This window comes from Pongo pygmaeus, chromosome 16, assembly GCF_028885625.2.
Source record: "Pongo pygmaeus isolate AG05252 chromosome 16, NHGRI_mPonPyg2-v2.0_pri, whole genome shotgun sequence".
Classification (NCBI taxonomy): domain Eukaryota; kingdom Metazoa; phylum Chordata; class Mammalia; order Primates; family Hominidae; genus Pongo; species Pongo pygmaeus.
The window spans coordinates 107,744,805-107,752,374 of NC_072389.2; positions in this window are offsets into that span (position 1 = coordinate 107,744,805).

The window sequence follows — 7,570 nt, forward strand, 5'->3', positions numbered from 1 at the left end:
AAATCCTATAACATTTTCAGTAAGCACCTAAACTAAATAACAGAATACTAAGATCCATATGGTGGTATGGAAAAATGCTATAGAAAACCAAAAAAAAAGTTTTAAATTAGTGGATGAGATGAAGTAAAAGTTCAAAAATCAGGTAGCTTGTGATATACTTACCCTCTAAGAATCACCTCTGAAACAAGATCCTTCTTGACTGATAAGGCTTACTCAAGATTCTATCCTAAGTTTGAAATGAAGTCCAACTTATTTTCTGCAGTGACCAGTGTTGGTGACAGTGTATCCACCTCAGTGTGGCATATATACCCTGTAAAGAGTAGTCTCTGGGTTGGAAACTTTCCAACTCTGTGTTTTACACAGAGCCAAGTGTTTGGGAAGACTTTTGCTTTCCTCAGGGATCCTTAGCTTCCAACTTTCCCTGAATTGAAGACATTGTGTAATACTGAACCCTTTTCAATGCTAGGTTCAAGTTAGAACAGTTAAATACAACTAAAAATTTAAGATTAGAAAGTTTAAAGATAAAAGTGTTGGCCATGAGATGAAGACATTGGATCACTTGTACATTGATGGTGGCACTGTAGAGTGGTACAGCAACTAGAGAAAACAGCGTGGAATTTCCTCAAAAAACTAAATATGGAACTACTCTATGACACAGTAATCTCACCACCGGATATATAGCCAAAGGAAATGAAATCAATATGTCGAAGACATATCTACACTCCCATGTTCATTGCAGAATTATTCACAATAGCCAAGATATGAAAACTACCCAAGTGTCCACAGACAGATGAATCAATTAGAAATGTGGTATATGTATACAATGGGGTATTTTTCCACCTTAAGAAGAAAGGAAATGCTGCCATTTGCAACAACATGGATGAATCTTAAGGCCATTATATGACGTGAAATGAACCAGTCATAGTAAGACAAATACTGCATGATTCTACCTATATGAGATATCTAAAATAGTAAAACTCATAGAAGCAGAGAATACAATAGCGGTTTCCAGGGGTTGGGGAAGTGGGAGAATAGGGAGGTATCTGATGGGTATAAAGACTCAATTGAATAAGTTCTAGAGATATGCTGTACAACAAAGTGCCTATAGTTAACCACATGGTATTGCACACTTCAAAATCTGTTCAGAGGGTAATTCTCATGTTAATTGTTTCTACAAAACCAAAAAACAAAACCGAAAAGAATAAAAATAAACACCCCAAACACAAGAAACCACACACAAGCAAAGACAGACACAAGGAAACTTTGGAGGCACTGAATACATCTATTGTTTTGATTGCGGTGATGATATTATAGGTGTTTGCATACGTCCAAACTCATCAAAATGTGCGCTTTAAATATATGCAGCTTATGTACATCAATTAAAACTGAATAAATCTGTTAAAGTAAAATGGTTCTATTATTCTATTCATTAGAAGGATATAACACTCTTCCATTTGGCCTGAATCTACCATGTCATAAAATTGAAATAAGATAGTAAATTCCAGTTCCAGCAGAAGTTAGATGAGTTATGTGGATGGGAAGGTGACAGCCAGCTCAACATTGGCACTTGGCCACTGTGCTCATGATTTAAGAGGCTACATAAACTTCTGCTTCGTGTTTAATGACGAGATTTAAATAATTTGGGTCTCATTATTTTCAGGGTTTCTTTGAGCAGAGTTCTGAAAATTAGCAATTTGAGTATAAAACCAGATTATGAACATTTTGTAAGTGATAATTCACAACTTTATTAAAGAAATAAGATATTAATACATTCTAATTTAATGATTTAAACAATTCATTAGATATGTTTGGAGAAAATATTGAAGGCCTCTTTGTCTCCTCACTCTTATCCACTCTTGGGTATAAAAACTACTAAGCTGGGAGTGCATCCTTCTATTACTGTTTATATCAGTAGTGAGAAGTATACATACCAACATATATCAGTGGTGATTTTTCTTTATCCTTTTTTGGTTGATATTTTTAATTAATTAGATCTGAAAAGCTATGCTTATTAAGTCCCCATTTATTTCCTTTATCCTTCCCTTGCTCTTCCTATCCACCCGCCCTCCTTTACTTGCTCTATCTCTCCCTCTCCCAGTCTTTTGTTATCCCTTTCATCTCCAGGTCTCAAATCATTTAAATGAATTTATTTGCTCTACCAGCCATGACATGATCTGAGGTCTAGAGACCATAATTATCCTAGTCAGAGACATAAAGATTCAATGCTTATTCACTTGCTGGGATACTCCAAAACACTTTCCAGTACTATCTCATTTAATCATGATAACATGTAGACTCATTTACAGATGAGAAAACAGGATAAAAGAGGCTAGGTGACTTGTCCATGGCACACTGCTACTAAGTGAGGGGCCTGGGGAAGAATGTTGGTTTCCACGAGAGCTGGAGGGAGTACATGAGTTCTATGAATCTTAACACAATAAGACTTTTTAATGCAGTAAATTAATTCCTTTCATTTTGTGTTTTGTAATTTATAATTTAATATTTGCTCATTTTTATTAAGGCATAATTAACATGTAATAAAACTAAAGCCTTTCAGTATATAGTTCTGCAGTTACACATAGACATTTAGGTAAACATCATATTATCAGAGTATGCGATAGTCTTATTACACCCCAAGTTTTCCTAAATCTCCTGTGGTTCTTTGTAGTCAATCACCACCATATCCCTGACTTAGGCAACCACTGATCTGTTTTATATTCCTGTAAGTTTGCCTTTCCTCTTTTGAAATTTTATTTTTATTGTATATTTTTAAGGTGTACAATGTGATGTTTATATATGTATAGTGAAATGATTGCTATAGTCAAACAAATTAACATATCTGTCACCTTACATAGATACCTTTTTATGGTAAGAGCACCTAAAATTTTCTCTTAGGAAATTTTCAGTATGTAATACTATATTATTAACTATAGTCCTCATGTGGTACATCTCTAGATTTATTCATCTTACCTCCCTACAAATTTGTAAGCTTTGACCTACTTCTCCCTATTCCCTTCCTCTCCCTCCTTCCAATAACTACAGTTCTACTCTGTTCCTATTTATTCAGGTTTTTTTTCTTTCAGGTTTCACATATAAGTGAGATCATAAGTAATTTTCTTTTCATGTCTGGCTTATTTCATTTGGCACAATGTCCTCAAGTTTCATCCATGTTGTCACAAATGACAGTACATTTTTCTTTTTGAAATGAAATGGTATTCATATCTATATATTATATATATGTGAATGTCTTTATCCATTGATCCACTGATGGACACTTAGGTTCTTTCTGTATCATGGCTATTGTGAATAACACTGCAATGAACATGGGGTGGGAGCGCAGACATCTCTACCAGGTGCTGATTTCACTTGTTTGGGTATATATCCAGCAGAGGGATTGCTGAGTCATATGATAATTCTATTTTTAATTTTTTGAGAATCCTTCATACTGTTTTCCATAATGGCTGTACTAATTTACATTTCCATCAACAATATAAAAGGATTCTCTTTTCTTCACATCCTCGCAAACACTTGTTGTCTCTTTTCTTTTTGATAACAGACATCCTAACAAGTGCGAGCTACTGTCATTGGGTACTTTTGATTTGCATCTCCAGAATGATACAGTATGTTCCTTTTGAGTCTGGGTTTCCTCACTCTGCACTTGAGATTTATAAATGTTGTTGCATGTATTAGCAGTGGCTTTCTGTCTTTTAAAAAATTATGCATAATAACTATATTTGTGGATTACATGTGGTATTTTAATACATGCATACAGTGTGTAATGATCAAATCAGGGTAATTGGGATCCATCACCTCAAACATTTATGATTTGTTTGTGCTGGGAACATTCCAACTCTTCTCCTCTAGCTATTTTTGAATATTCTATAAGTTATTGTTAACTATTTTCACCCTACTGTGCCATTGAGCACTAGAACATATTCCTGTTATCTAACTGTATTTTTGTACCCATTAACCGACTTCTCTTCATCCTCTTCTCCCTGCTACCGCTCCCAGCCTCTGGTAAGTACCATTCTATTAACTACCTCTAGGAGATCAAATTTTTAAGCCACAAATATGAGTGAGTAGTAGTATTTCATTACATCCATATGATGTAAACATTTATTATATACACACCACTTTAGGATGTTCAGGTTATATCAAATTTTTAGGGATTAGGAATAAAACTGTATGAGCATTCATGTACTTAATGGTACTCAAGTTTTTATTTCACCTAGTAAAATACCTAAGAACAGGCTTGCTGGGTCGAACAGTTTAGTATATATTGAATGATGTAAGTCTTCTTAAGAATTATATCCAAAAAGATGAGATAAATAGTCAACATGTCCATATGAAAATGTGCTTATAAGCATATTGATCAGAGTGCTGCGGATCTTACCAAAGCCCATGCTAGCTTTCTCACCCTCACTACTTTCCTTGAAAGGCATCACTAATATTTTATATTGATTTACAAATGACATAGTATTAGTAATACTATACAATTGAATTAATAGCCGGAGAAAGAATACTGTGGTAATTAATTTAATGAGAATGAGGTGTTCAGTGTGGGAAAGGTAAATGTTCACGTTCCAAGTGTTAATTTTTACCATCAAATACTTCAAGACAGAACATTTCCTAAAGAGAAAGTAAAAATATGTAGAGGTCAAAAAGAAAAATCAGAAAATCTGAATATACCTCACATGTTAGGAGCTTTCACTCACATTGTCTGATCTAATTTTCACAATAAACTCATAAAATGAATCTTGTTGAGAGGTTGTATCTCTGTGAGTGCAGTTTACTGGAAGTCACGGAGCTGGGAAGCAGCAGGACTGGATCCACATCCAAGGTCCTCTGACTCCTGTTGTGCAATTCTGCCCCTGTTACTTTCTAAAGGGTTAGTTTCATTTTCATGACATATAATTTCTATAGTATTTTGGAGGCTTCCTCTATGTGGTTCATTCAGGATTTTCCTAACATAAAGGGTTAGCAAACAATACTGTTAGCAACCAAATTCCTGTTTAGAGAATGATGGATTATGATATGAGAATAGGCCTTCCTGAGTCGTAATCCTGGGGAGCTTTGGGATTGTATAGAAGGCATCCCATTTGATGCTGAAAGGTCCTTTGCTCTGGAGAGTCCAGAAGTCCCAGGAATTCGCTGAGAAGAAACCTTCAATGTTTCTGGAAATTTTACAAAACTTCTAGAATATCCCAGTGGGTATATGCAAAAAGTTGATACTAAACCCTTCGTAAATATGGTTTGAATGTGAAGGAGTAAGATAAGTAAGGGAGACATTAAGAAATTATTATAGAGTGTAAGATATATCTCAATTTGGAATCATTATCATCTGTCATCAGATTCTTTTTTATGAGTAAAGCAGATTCCAGTACCTATCTAGGGCCTGAAGTATAGTCAGAACCCAGTGAAACAAACAATACACTCTCTGAACGGTGTTAATATAATGTAGAATATGTTTACTGTGGAGAGTAGCTTCTGAGGTGGGCAACTGTAGAGCTCTGTGTTGTTGGTAAGCATGGCTTATGGACAGACTACTCAAGCCTTGTTTCTTGGGACTTCTTATCTGAGTTTTCCTAGATTGGGAGCATCATCTGATAGACTTTTCTCAAATCAGAAGCAAAGATTACAAGGTGAATCAATTACAACTATTCTAGTGATGGACGTATACTCAAATTTTAAAGTATCCTTTGGTTCATTTGATTTGTTTGTGTAGTGGTGAAGAAAATCCTACTTAATTTTGATCTATAGCTATAGATTTTTTTTTATTATACTTCAAGTTCTGGGATACATGTGCAGAACGTGCAGGTTTGTTATATAGGTATTCCATGTGCCATGGTGGTTTGCAGCACTCATCAACCTGTCATCTAGGTTTTAAGCCCTGTAGGCATTAGGTATTTGTCCTAATGCTCTCCTTCCCCTTACCCCCCACCCTGTGATAGGCCTCAGTGTGTGATGTTCCCCTCCCTGTGTCCATGTGTTCTCATTGTTCAACTCCCACTTATAAGTGAGAACATGCGGTGCTTGGTTTTCTGTTCCCGTGTTAGTTTGCTGAGAATGATGGTTTCCAGCTTCATCCATGTCCCTGCAAAGGACATGACCTCATTCTTTTTTATGGCTGCATAGTATTCCATGGTGTATATGTGCCACATTTTTGTTTTATCCAGTCTATCATTAATGGGCATTTAGGTTGGTTCCAAGTCTTTGCTATTGTAAATAGTGCTGCAATAAACATATGTGTGCATGTGTCTTTATAGTAGAATGATTTATAATACTTTGGGTATATGCCGAGTAATGGGATTGCTGGATCAAATGATATTTCTGGTTCTATATCCTTGAGGAATCACCACACTGTCTTCCACAATGGTTGAACTAATTTACACTCCCACCAACAGTGTAAAAGTGTTCCTGTTTCTCCATATCCTCTCCAGCATCTATTGTTTCCTGACTTTTTAATGAATGCCATTTTAACATGCGTGAGATAGTATCTCATTGTGGTTTTGATTTGCATTTCTCTAATGATCAGTGATGATGAGCTTTTTTTCATATGTTTGTTGGCCACATAAATGTCTTCTTTTGAGAAGTGTCTGTTCACATCCTTTGCCCACTTTTTGATGGGGTTGTTTGTTTTTTTTCTTGTAAATTTGTTTAAGTCCCTTGTAGATTCTGGATATTAGCCCTTTGTCAGATGGATAGATTGCAAAAATTTTCTCCCATTCATTAGGTTGCCTGTTCACTCTGATAGTTTCTTTTGCTGTGCAGAAGCTTTCTAGTTTAATTAGATCTCATTTGTCAATTCTGGCTTTTGTTGCCATTGCTTTTGGTGTTTTAGTCATGAAATCTTTGCCCATGCCTATGTCCTGAGTGGTATTGCCTAGGTTTTCTTCTAGGGTTTTTATGGTTTTAGGTTTTACATTTAAGTCTTTAATCCATCTTGAGTTAATTTTTGTATAAGGTGTAAGGAAGGGATCCAGTTTCATTTTTCTGCATATGGCTAGCCAGTTTTCCCAGCACTGTTTATTAAATAGGGAATCCTTTCCCCATTGCTTGTTTTTGTCAGGTTTGTTGAAGATCAGATGGTTGCAGATGTATGGTGTTATTTCCAAAGCCTCTGTTCTGTTCCATTGGTCTATATATCTGTTTTGGTACCAATACCATGCTGTTTTTGTTTACTGTAGCCTTGTGGTATAGTTTCAAGTCAGGTAGCGTGATGCCTGCAGCTTTGTTGTTTTTGCTTAGGATTGTCTTTGCTCTACGGGCTCGTCTATGGTTCCATATGAAATTTAAAATAGTTTTTTTCTAATTCTGTGAAAAAAGTCAATCGTAGCTTAATGGGGATAGCATTGAATCTATAAATTACTTTGGGCAGTATGGCCATTTTCATGACACTGATTCTTCCTATTCATGAGTATGGAATGTTTTTCCATTTGTTTGTGCCCTCCCTTATTTTTTTTTTAATTTATTTTTTTGAGACAGAGTCTTGCTCTTTCACCCAGGCTGGAGTGCAGTGGCATGATCTCGGTTCAATGCAACCTATGCCTCCCGGGTTCAAGTGATTCTC